Source organism: Piliocolobus tephrosceles, chromosome 2 (assembly GCF_002776525.5).
Source record: "Piliocolobus tephrosceles isolate RC106 chromosome 2, ASM277652v3, whole genome shotgun sequence".
Classification (NCBI taxonomy): domain Eukaryota; kingdom Metazoa; phylum Chordata; class Mammalia; order Primates; family Cercopithecidae; genus Piliocolobus; species Piliocolobus tephrosceles.
The window spans coordinates 171,486,620-171,498,778 of NC_045435.1; the positions used below are offsets into that span (position 1 = coordinate 171,486,620).

Below are 12,159 nucleotides of genomic sequence, written 5' to 3' on the forward strand. Positions count from 1 at the left end.
TTGTAAAATACAAACCTGTCTCACATGGAAATGTGAACCTGATCCATTTTAATCCTTACTTATAACCCTGCTAGTTTGAATAGTGTTCCTGCAAACTATGACAGTATGACCCCTAGAGCTGAATTTGTCTATAATAGGACATTTGCTTATAGTTCAATTGATTAAACTCAGTTTAGCAAGCAAAAAGATGACAGTGCAGAGGAGAAAGACTTTGAATAGTGTGGCTATTCCACTCAGTCTTGCACAGTGAGCGTGTGGTTCTGTTTAACTCCATCTGTTTTCCACCTTACTACCATTGAGCACATTGTACCTTTCGGGGATAGCCTGGTTTATGTAAACACTGCTTGCAGTACTTTTATTTTAACACACAAGAAGCAGATGGAGCAGAGTTAAGTTTTGAGGAGTAAGACAGACTTAATTTGCTAGAACCTTGGCCTTTCTCTCTCAAGAACCCAGTTGATTTTATATCTTCCAAATGAATTGCCCCCAGAAAACCAGTTTGAGATCTAAATTACTGAAACAGGATGGTTTTCTTCTTCCTGGCTCAATGAGTGAGTGCTAATTTTGGAAATCCCCTGGGTTTATTGTAACCATAGAGAAAATGACACACTGGGAAAGTTGGGAGCAACTCCGTCCATCAGCCAGATTTCAGCTGACCCAGGGCCAGTCGGAGATGCTGCTGCTTCTGTGCACCTCGCTTTTGTGGGGTTCAACTCCACGTTTCTGTGATAAGGCTACTCAGAGCCATGCTTTGTCTCGCCCATTGCTGCCTATTGAATATTTAAACCAGATCAGAGGACTCATTTTCCCTTCCCTCTGCCAGAAAATATATTTGCTTTCCTTGTGGAGACCCATCCAGAGACATTTTTCCTTATATTCTTTTATATTTGGGAAAGACTGAAAAGGTACAGGTGGTTACATTTCATTTTTATTGTAAGTTAATATAAAATTGTAGTCCAAATGTTTTTTAAATGAAAGTAATCCATTACAAGCATTTCGGTCATCATTGCTACTCTCCAAAGATCCCTGTGAATTTGAAGGCCCACGCTTGGGTTCAGAATAACCTTGGTGGTCTCCAGGACTATGCTGGCCTTCCCTAAGACCGCATGGGTGGTGGCAGGTGGAATCAGAGACGATGGAGTGGTCTGGCGCAACTTCGGCTTCATGGAAGAAAGAATGGAGTGTTTGTCTCACCAACTCCAAATAACCATGTACTAGGATGTCCCCAAAGCAGTATTTAGACACCCCAGAATCTTAAGAGTCTTGGATATCTAGAACATTGTGGCCTTTGGTCTTACATGAAGCTTCAGCTAAAGGATGCCCTGGTATAAAGCAAACTTAATATGAATTTAAGCTACAAAGCAGCACATCTAGTGGCTTTCTGTCTGTACCATTTGGTTACAACAAAAGATAAAGGAAACAAACTTTAATAGTTTTATCACTTCGAATGACTACTCAAATAAAAAAACAGAATTAGTATTTTTTTTGTAAGGGAAGATCCTTTTTAACACAGCATAATTTGAAAACTAAAATGTTTGGTTTAGTAATTTTTAAGTTAGTTTGTAGTATTGCATCAGAAAACAAATCATAAATGCATTTCATTTTTTTGAGACGGGGTCTTGCTCTGTTGCCTAGGCTAGAGTGCAGTGGCACAATCACTGCTCACTATAGCCTCGACCTCCTGAGTCAAGCGATCCTCCTGCCTCAGTCTCCTGATGAGTAGCTGCGACTACAGGCACGTGCCACCATGCTCAGTTAATTTGTGTGTGTGTTTCATAGAGACAGGGTTTTGCCGTGTTGCCCAGACTGGTCTTACTCATAGGTTCAAGTGATCTCTTACTTCAGCCTCCCAAAGTGCTGGGATTATAGGCATGAGCCACTGTGCCCAGCTCATAAATGCATTTATTAATAATATTTTTGAAAGTGCCTAGCATAATGTTTGGGATATTTAGTAGGTTTCTTAGGCTTTTAATAAATAAGTTTTTTTTTTTTTTTTTTAAGTTTTCTCTAAATGAAGGTTTTGTTTCATCCAGATAACATATACTTTGGTTTGTGCATAGTACTGCAAACAAAAAATCTTATTAGTCTTTTAAAAATCGTTTAGTTCCATTTTTGCTTTCTATTATATCCACTGACTAAAAGCTGTCTAGGAATCTCATGTTATATAAAACACACCTTAAAGCAGAGAGACAGAATTCTCTGGTATTGCTTCAAACCACTACGTAAATTGGTCAAATTGATTGAGTACAAAGTCTCATTCACCCAATACTTTCCATATAAATATTTTGTTTTACCCTTTACTTGAGTTTAGATATGACCAGAGACCTGGCCTAATGAGAATTAAATGTTTTTTCATTTATTTTACTCTTTCAAACATTTCTGAAGATATTCATATTTCTTTCTTTTTTAAGAATCAGACTCATTCACTAAGACTGTATCAAACCTATTTATCAATATTTTCCCCAAAGAAATTAAACCTTTAGTGTCGTGAATTCTATTGTCCCTGTGTCGTTCTGATTTGGTTATTTTTCTTTGCTCCCTAAGACACGTCCTTGGCTCTAACTCTCCACGTAACTATTGTTATTGGAAGCCATAGTCTGTTTTCATTTCTTTTCACACTCATACATATTCACTCAACCTTGAGGCTGACTCAAAAAGAGTCCGGGTCACTCTTTTTCTCCAACCATTTGTTGGCCTGCTGGTCGTTCATTTGGTTGGCGAACCTGGAGCATGTACCTTGTGCCACACTTTCAGGTCACTCAAGGCCTCAAAGATGAGTAAGGGAGCTTGGAGTCTAACCCACTTAGCCACTGCTTAGATGTACAGTTTCTTATATGGCACATGGCACAGTCTGTCATGGTTTGAGTGTTAAGAAGAATCAAGCAGTGGTTGCACAGATGTCTTGTTCCCTCTTTCTCGGTGATAGTGATGCATGTTGGGGCCCCATTTCACAGCATGGCTGTCTGGTCATTCTGGCCTCATCTGAAGTGTTTATCTCTATCAGATGATCTGTCCTCAGATCTCACTGCTGCATATTCTGGTGCCCTACCTAAGTCTTTATCACCAAGAGAAAAGCTTCCATATCAGACCCAACCCAGCCTTTAGATGCTGCTCTGACAATAGCAAAAAGGGCACAAGGAGTGAGATCGCATGGGCAGAAGTCTGGGTGAGGAATGCTATCTCAGTCGAAGGAGGGAGCTCATGGGAAGTTAAAGGTATGAGGACTGCGTGGAAGAAGACATAATTTCTTTGGGAGGCCAAGGAGGGTGGATCTCTTGAGGTCAGGAGTTTAAGACCAGACTGGCCAACATGCTGGAACCCTGACACTACTAAAAAAAAATACATATATGTAAATATATAAAAATTAGCTGGGCGTGGTGGTGCATGCCTGTAATCCCAGCTACTCGGAAGACTGAGGCACAAGAATGGCTTGAACCAGGGAGGTGGAGGTTGGAGTGAGCTCACATTGCACCACTGCACTCCAGCCTGGGTGACAGAGCAAGATTCTGTCTCTAAAAGAAAAAAAAAAAAAAAAGACATAACTTCCTCAGAAGTCTCAAATCTGTGGGCCACAGACTGTATTTATCACGCAAATATGTTTTATTTCTGCTACACAGAATTTTTTTAAAACTTAATTGTCAGTGCTTTAAAAATTACGGAATTTCACATAAAACCCAGGTTTCCAATATCTTTGGAAAAATCAGGTATTTGGTAGGATATGTCAAATGTGACTGTTACAGGTTTGTGGTCTAAGTGACTGGAATGATAGAGTTACCATTTCCTGAAATGGGAAAGAACATGGGGGAAGCAAGTTCGTAGGGGTAAGGATTGGTCAGAAATGAACAGAATGTATTAGGTTTTAGATGTATAAAGTTTGAGGTGCATATTAGCATCCTAGTGAAAGTATGAAATAGCTAAGTAGAGATAAAAGTCAGGAGTTACAGAGAGAAGTCTGGAACATATGAGAGTTGTCAGCATATAATGATACTTCCAGTCATGAAACAAGATGATGTAGCCAAGGGAGTGATTATCAGTAGAAGAGTCCTGAGGATTGACCCAACGGTAGGAAGATAATAGGGACAAGAGAATAGAAGAATAGGAACAAGAGACAGCAAGGCAAGTGGGGACCCAGGGAAGCGTGGTATTGCAGAAGCTGAGCAAGGAAAATGTTTCAAGGAGGAAGGAGTGATCTGTGTCTGTATCAGATGCTCACAGATATAAGGTCAGATATGAAGACAACTGAGAATTGGCACTGGATGTGGAATGTGGAGGTTCCTGGTGACTTTGGCAAGAGGACATCTGTTGGAGTAGTGGGGGAGAAAGCCTGACTGAAGTGGGTCCAGGAGAATGAAGGAGGAGAATTAGAGGCAGTGAATGTAGACAGCTCTTCTGAGGCATATGCTCTAATGGGGTGGCGGCTGGATGGGAATGTAGGTTCAAGAGAGAGTGGCGGTGATTGTTGTGTAAAGATAGATGTCACCACAGCATGTTTTTGTATTGATAGGAATGATGTTGGGGTTGGGGTCGGTGACATTAACAATGCAGAAAACTGAGGGGAGACGCTGGAGTGATGTCCTTGGATAGGTGAAAGGGGATGGCACCTAGAACACAAGTGGAGAGACTGGCTTCAGATAAGAGCCAGGACAGGCTGGACGCAGTGGCTCATGCCTGTAATCCCAGCACTTTGGGAGGCCTAGGTGGGCGAATCATGAGGTCAGGAGATCGAGACCATCCTGGCTAACACAGTGAAACCGCATTCTACTAAAAATACAAAAAAATTAGCCGGGTGTGGTGGCGGGTGCCTGTAGTCCCACCTACTCAGGAGGCTGAGGCAGGAGAATGGCGTGAACCCGGGAGGCGGAGCTTGCAGTGAGATCGTGCCCACTGCACTCCAGCCTGGGCGACAGAGCAAGACTCCGACTCAAAAAAAAAAAAAAAAAAAAAAAGCCAGGACAGTTTATCCTTGGTAACATGAAGGAAGGCAAAGTGTATAGGCACAGATGCTTGTGGTGGGCAGGTGTTATGTTTTGGCTGAATGAATGAATGAGCAATCAGCCAATAGAGGTTAAGAATGACATGCTACCTCCACGAGAGTCTCTCTAGTGGCTGGTGTTGTAAGTCCTTCTCTGACCTGGTCCGTGAAGAGAGGCCAGCCTAGAAGATAATGTTGTTGACTAGGTCCTAGTCTAGGTTATTAAAGTCTGGGTTCGAGTGCTGACATTGTTCTGAGTTCCAGGGTATTACTGGGAGGATTAGTTTGCAAGGCAAAGAAATTGGGTGAGTGGTCAGTTGTTTGCTGGGGGTAGCAGCTCTCTTCTAGTGATGGGTTGTGCACCCTCTTATGTTCCTCAGGCCCCACCTCAGCAAGTCCACTCCTCGTCTCTATGATCATCCCCACTCTTTGGTCACTTGGGTTTGTGACTCCTAACTTAGATTGGAGTGCGGGAGAGAGGAGAGGTGTGCAGTTGGTTGTGGGAGAAGGGCTTGTGTGTGGCTCTGCCCATGTGTGCAAGTGAGTCTGAGAAGGTGCGTGATCGTGAGTCGCAACATAATAGAGAACATGAGCCACAGAAGCAGGCAAGAGGATGCTTGGCACTGCTGCCACGATTCCCAGAGACATGTCGCATAAGCAGTGCTGTCTTTCTCTGTATCAGTTTGAACAATGTACATAAAGAGCTTAGTGAGGAGTAAAATTGCTCCTGTGTGTGCTGTCATAAACCAGTTCCTTTTCTGTTCTAAACAGTTCTGTAGTCTCATCCACATGTTACTGGCTGTTTCTCAACTACTAAACTAGTCATGAAAATTCTATCTGATCTTTTGGTAACATCAGGTCACAGGGATAATTTTAACGTCTAACATAAGCAGTATTATTGCTGGCTTGTGTTCAAACTATGTCTTGTGATCTGGACGACCCTTTTGAGATTCTATCAAGTTAAAATTAGAACATTTATTTTAAGAGATGTATGCAAGCTGAGACAAATCCCCATTACTGGGTCAGAATGAATGGCTCTCAGTAATTTACAGACAATTGTGACGTGTACCCAACTCTTTTTTTTTTTTTTATTCCTGGCTGGTAGTTTAGTGATAAGTCAGGGGAGTGAGTCAGTGAATCTCACGGTTATCCTTACTCTGGGTTGAGGTCAGTTCAACGCTATTTTCTGACATCAACATTTCCCCTTCTTATTCATTGGTGGAGGATTTTGCTTTTCTTTCTTTTATTTAGTTTTTTTGTTTGTTTTTGTTTTTGGTGTTTTTGTTTGTTTTTGTTTTTTGCTTTCTGTTTTTGGAGACAGTCTTGCTCTGTTGCCCAGGCTGGAGTGCAGTGGTGTGGTCTTGGCTCACTGCAACCTCCACCTCCTCCCAGGTTCAAGTAATTCTCCTGCCTCTGCCTCCCAAGTAGCTGGGACTACAGGCACACACCGCCATACCCAGCTAGTTTGTTTTTTTTTTTGTATTTTAGTAGCGACAGGGTTTCACTGTGTTGCCCGCGCTGGTCTCGCGCTCCTGAACTCAGGCAGTCCTCCTGCCTGGGCCTCCCAAAGTGCTAGGATTACAGGCGTGAACCACCACATCCAGCCTCTATTTTGTTTTTAGCTGTGCAATGTAAATTCTGACTAACTGCTTGTTGCATTTGGTGGGAGAGAGAAAACACTAGAAAAATATCCTGGGTTACCCTTCTATAAAGTGTTCCCCTAAATTTGTATTTAGGTTAACTTAAGAAGTAGTTTCTCCTTTTACTTATGACGTTTGGCCTTACTTCATTTTGATACGGTAATTCTCTATTTTCGTAAATGACTAAAGGGTAAATTGATTATGATAGAAAATGATCTTTTAAAGACATTTCTGAGAGAACAAAGTTGAGACATAAAAATAATTACTTGAAATTGAAACTCTAGATATGAAAACAGACTAGTGTTCAAGACCTGTTGCTCATTCTTTTTGTGTATGATGTGTCTTATGAAAGCTTATAGAGCCAGCCCTTTAGGTTCCTTTGCTGTGTAAATAACTGTTTAGTTGTACAATTAGAGCATAATGAGAGTTAAAAAGACTCCTAAACCTTCATATAAGGTGGCCATTGTTGGGTCCAGGCAGAATCCCTCATATCAAGCCAAGTGCTGCCCTAGATGAGTTCTAGGAACAAACTTGTGATACGACTACCTTACACAAAGTTGCAAAATCTGGCTTCACTTCCCTCTCACCCTCCTATCCAAGCCCCATTTTCCCCCACTTAACAGCTGCCTTATTTCTCACTTTTCTGCCCTCTTCCCACCCTCAAAGGGCTCTTGGGCTGGTCCAAACCTTCCATGTTCAGTGACTCATCCAGGCCTGCTCTTCTCATAAAAAGCTGGTCCTCTAAAACCTCCAACCACTCACTACCACTGTCCATTTCCATAGATATTAGGTGTGTAACAGTTTGATGAAAGTAGTATCAGGCCAGGCACGTAATGTCAGGCTCACACCTGTAATCCCAACACTTTGGGAGGCAGAGGCAGGTGGATCGCTTGAGCTCAGGAGTTCAAGAACAGCCTGGGCAAGCAACATGGTGAAACTTCGTCTCTACCAAAAAAAAAAAAATTACAAAAACTAGCCAGGCATAGTGGCCTGTGCCTATAGTCGCAGCTACTTGGGAGGCTGAGGTGGGAGAATTGCTTGTGCTTCAGAGGTTGAAGTGCAGTGAGCCGAGATTGCACCACTACACTCAAGCCTGAGTGACAGAGTGAGACACTGTCTAAAAAAAAAAAAAAAAAAAAAAGAAGAAGAAAGTAATGTCAATACCTAATGCATCTAAAAGCATTTCCATTCCTTACTGGACAGAAAGAGGGGTGAGCATAGCCCATACCCATGATATCTGCATCCTTCGCGTGATTCCTGTATGCCCCAGAATCTCTCTTACCTCCCCTCTCATGCTTCTCTCTGCCTTCACACCCCTGAGTCTGTTTCAAGTTTGCCACTCCACTCAGTAAACTGTCCCCAACTAATTTTTAAAGAAACCTACTTATATCCTAACACTTTGTGATTTGTTTCATTACAATGTGGGTGGCTGTTGGGAGGCTACATCACTGTGCAGTACTGCCCTCCACAATCCTTCTCACTTCTCCTGTCTCTCCCGACTCACCCCGTCTTGCTGGCATCCAAGGAATTTCTTGCCTTAGGGCAGAAAAAGCAGTCTCACCCACATGTAGGACCCCTTAAGATCCCAGTTTCTACTTTAAACAGTCTTACCAAGGGATTTCTTAAAACGAAAACTGCCCTGTCTATGAAAGGACTATCCAACGGATACAGTTTTTCACTTTCTTAGAATAGGCAAAGAAGGTAATTTGAGGAAGGAGGATCCTTCCCCTGACCACAGGGAGTAACAGATTTAGAATTAAAGAGCTACTCAGAGACATGGATTCATAAAGGTAGAGATCAGTGCCTGAGCCACAGTGAAATGCAGGGTGTGGATTGTTTCCAAATGGTGTTCCTGTTGACATTCAAGAGGAAGGCCGTAGGCCATATGGAGAGGTATTTAACCAGCGTGGCGCTGGTATCCAGGAGGGCTGCAGAGGCCTCTTGAACCAGTCATGTGGAGGTCCAGAACCGGGCTGGGATACAGACGGAACTAGAGGCTCAGGTGTATATTCTTGCTTACAGCAGAGGGCAGTCCGTGTGCAGGTGGATTGGAACATTGTGCCCTTCCTCTGCATGAGCTGTGACACCCAAATCCAGAGACAGGAGCTGGGCAGGCCCTTAGACATACGTCCAGCACAGTCTACTTGTGAGTCACCTGCTGATCTTAAGCACCACCCATTTCTTGTTGTTCTTCCCTTTTTTCCTTAACCTCTGTTGCAAACTGCATCCTTCTAAAAAGTCTTTCTTCAGTCTTCTTGAATGCTAAGTTGCTTACTTCATAACATGCTTTCCTATTGGTTGCTTTCTGTTGCTGGGTCCTTAACTATACTTGGGGGATTGCCAGGATTCTTAGGCATACCTTTTCCACTTTCATATTAACTGCCCATCGGCAGGAGTTAATCCATAAATTAACAAATGTCACTCTCAGACAATACCCTTATAATTTTGGGAGTGTCTTACAATAGCAGCCTAGTCATGGCTCAGAGCCTTGGCTCTGCAGCCAGACTGCTTGGATGGAATCCCAGCCTTGTCACTCACCAGCCATGGGATCCTGGACAAGTTAAATTTCTTCATGCCTTGGTTTCCTCACATTGTCATTTTGGAGATTAACTGAGTAAACCAAGCAAACACTAACCAATGCCTGTGATATATGAATACTTTATATTCTTATTATGAGCTCTTATTACTACTGCTTAGTCATTAGTGAACTGTCAAGAGAACAGGTTAGAAAAGAATAGTTTACATTATATTCATGTTTTAACTTATTTTAATTAGTATTACTATCATGCTATGACTGTGTATGACATTTATATTAAGTCTAGGCAAATCATGGGCTGAAGCTTAGCAGTTAGTTAAAACAAGAGATCAAAAAGTTAATACAAGAGGATCTAAATAGGTGCTGTGCCTCCAGGCAGGGAAGTTGAGTCAGGAGGGGTGAATGTCTGAGGAGGTGGAAGGAATATCTCATTCTTATGCGCTCTATTTCGGTTTTAGGGTTATGAGTTTGTGTTGCTAGGATGGGGCAGTGCCTTCCCTCCACTCTGCAACACAGGAGTCCGAGCTCTGTGATGGGTTCCTCCATCCTCATTAGAACATTTGTTGAAGGCAGTCATCTGAGTCTTTTCCATGTATTGTCCCTGCCCCCACTTCCTGCATAAAGCCACCTCTGAAAAATCCCACCTGCATTCATTGCTTTGGAATATCAGTAGCCCTTAATGTCAGTACTGCCCTGATAGCCCCAACTTGTCACCTTGCTTATTTTTATGCAGATGACCCATCTTCCTGTTTGAACAAAAGCCTTTTGGGGCCACACAGTGAGCATAGTGCCATATGCATAACAGTTGCTTATTTAATCCATAGCTTTATCTGTGCACAAATTTGGGCATCAAACTTTACTCCTACTCTTTTTATCCTTTTAAGGATTAAATAGAGCAAGAGTGTTGTGTGTGTTATGTATACTATGTGTATAAAATAAAGAGTAAGCTTGGGGATACCAAATATCCTTTTCATTTATCAGAAGAAACAAACCATGGAATGCTCAATTAACCTTAAGAGGAAGGAGCTTTACAAATAGGCTGTATTTTTCTTGTATGCTTTTTGGAGCAGCAGCAGCATGGTAGGATGGTAAGTGCTCATGCCTTAGCGGTAAAACCATGTCATACCCCATCTCTGCCACTTAATAGTTGTGTGACCTTGGGCATCTCACTTCAGTCTCTCACAGCCTCAATTAACACATTGGTAAGATTTACCTTGTAGAAATATTATTATTCCCCATCATGTCCTTAAATAATTTGGTCTCCGAATATAGTAAACACTGATGATAGCTTTTTAACTGGTTCCTAAGTTTTTTTTTTTTTTTTAGATAAACTTTAGGGGATAGGAAGGGTTACATGAGTTTGTATTATTTTGATCAGTATATCATGGTCACGTATCTTGGTTGCCTGTAGTATAAATCTACTGAAATCTAACACTTGAGCGCTCAGTACCTGAGGTTCTGTCCCATTTTACTTTTCTTTCCCTACTCAAAGCTTCCTCTCTGGCTCTAACAGAGGATACCTGGTCAAGCACACAGGTGCTCACCTGATACCTGCCGTTGCCTACCTGGAATTCCCTACATTATCATCAGCTACCCGGATCACATCTGCTGTATAAGCTTGAAGTCACATCCCACTATCTTAGTACCTCTGCTCCCGCTGAAGCTGGATAGTGCCCTTCCTGCTGTGAATTCCTGAGCACTCACTGTTCCTATTTTTGCTTTGACTCTTGTTACATTCACGTTTGTTTTTTGTTTTTATATACATAGATTTCCTCCCAGCTAGAACAGGATCACACTTTACTCCTACTCTTTTAAAGATATTCTTTATTGTGAAATGGAGCATATATACAAAATAATACATATTTAAAGATGTGTATTGTTTAAAAATATCACCCAAGTTAAGACATAGAACACAGCCAGTGCCTTAGAACCTCTTTTTGTCCCTTCCCAATGATAGCTTCGCCTTTCCCCCAGAGGTAACCAGCATCATTAAATTTACATTGATTATAGTTTTCTGACCTTTAAACAGTACCTTTTTTCTTGTTTTGCCTTTTTTGTTTGTTTGTTTTTTGAGACAGAGTCACCAGGCTGGAGTGCAGTGGCGCAATCTCGGCTCACTGCAACCTCCGACTCCCTGGTTCACGGGATTCTCCTGCCTCAGCCTCCCGAGTAGCTGTGATTACAGGCATGTGCCACCACACCCAGCTAATTTTTGTATTTTTAGTAGAGACAGGGTTTCACCATGTTGGCCAGGATGGTCTCCATCTCCTGACCTCATGATTTGCCTGCCTTAGCCTCCCAGAGTGCTGGGATGACAGGCGTGAGCCACCGTACCCAGCCTGTTTTGCCTTTATATAAGTGGAATCGTATATATGTAATTGTTTGACCCGTTGCTTTTTTCAACATAAATGTTTTAAAAATTCATCTTTTTGCTGCATGATGTATATAGCTATAGTTCATTCATTTTTAGATTGTATTCCATGCTATGAATATAGTAGAACTTTTCCTTTAAAAAAGATGACTATATAACTATAAAGTCTCAGCCATTTTCAACAATAAGCAAATATTTCTTACTTATATGTTGGTGGGTTGGCTAGGATAGCTCTGATGATCTCAGCGGGGTTTGGAGCTAGGCTACAGGTTTGGTCCCGATCTGTTCCATGTTTCTTTTTTCTGGAACCAGCAAGCACCCAAGCATATTCTGCTGGCAGAAGTTGTAACTTCTCAGAGAGTGAACAGAAATAAGCATTGCTTCTGTAAGGCACACTGTCACTTCTGCTCATATTGTCTTAGTCAAGTCAAGCCATAGGACACGTCCAACATCAGGTGGGAAAGTGTCCTCCCCCGAGGAGGCTGGGAGTAATGTATACTTGCTGAGCAAAAATCTAATACAGACATTTGGGTTGTTTCCAGTTTTTGACTGTTTCAAACAGAGCTGCTGCTGCTGTGAACATTTTGATTATATCTCGTTGCACATACACAAGCATTTCTTGAGTGTATATGCTTAGGAG

The 12,159-nt window shown here is 42.0% G+C and overlaps 1 protein-coding gene across 3 annotated transcripts in view; it reads left to right on the forward strand.

Moving 5' to 3' along the window:
• The window catches only part of GYG1 (glycogenin 1), a 36,763-nt gene that overhangs the window by 20,274 nt on the left and 4,330 nt on the right, over nucleotides 1-12,159 (forward strand). The window lies entirely within an intron of this gene.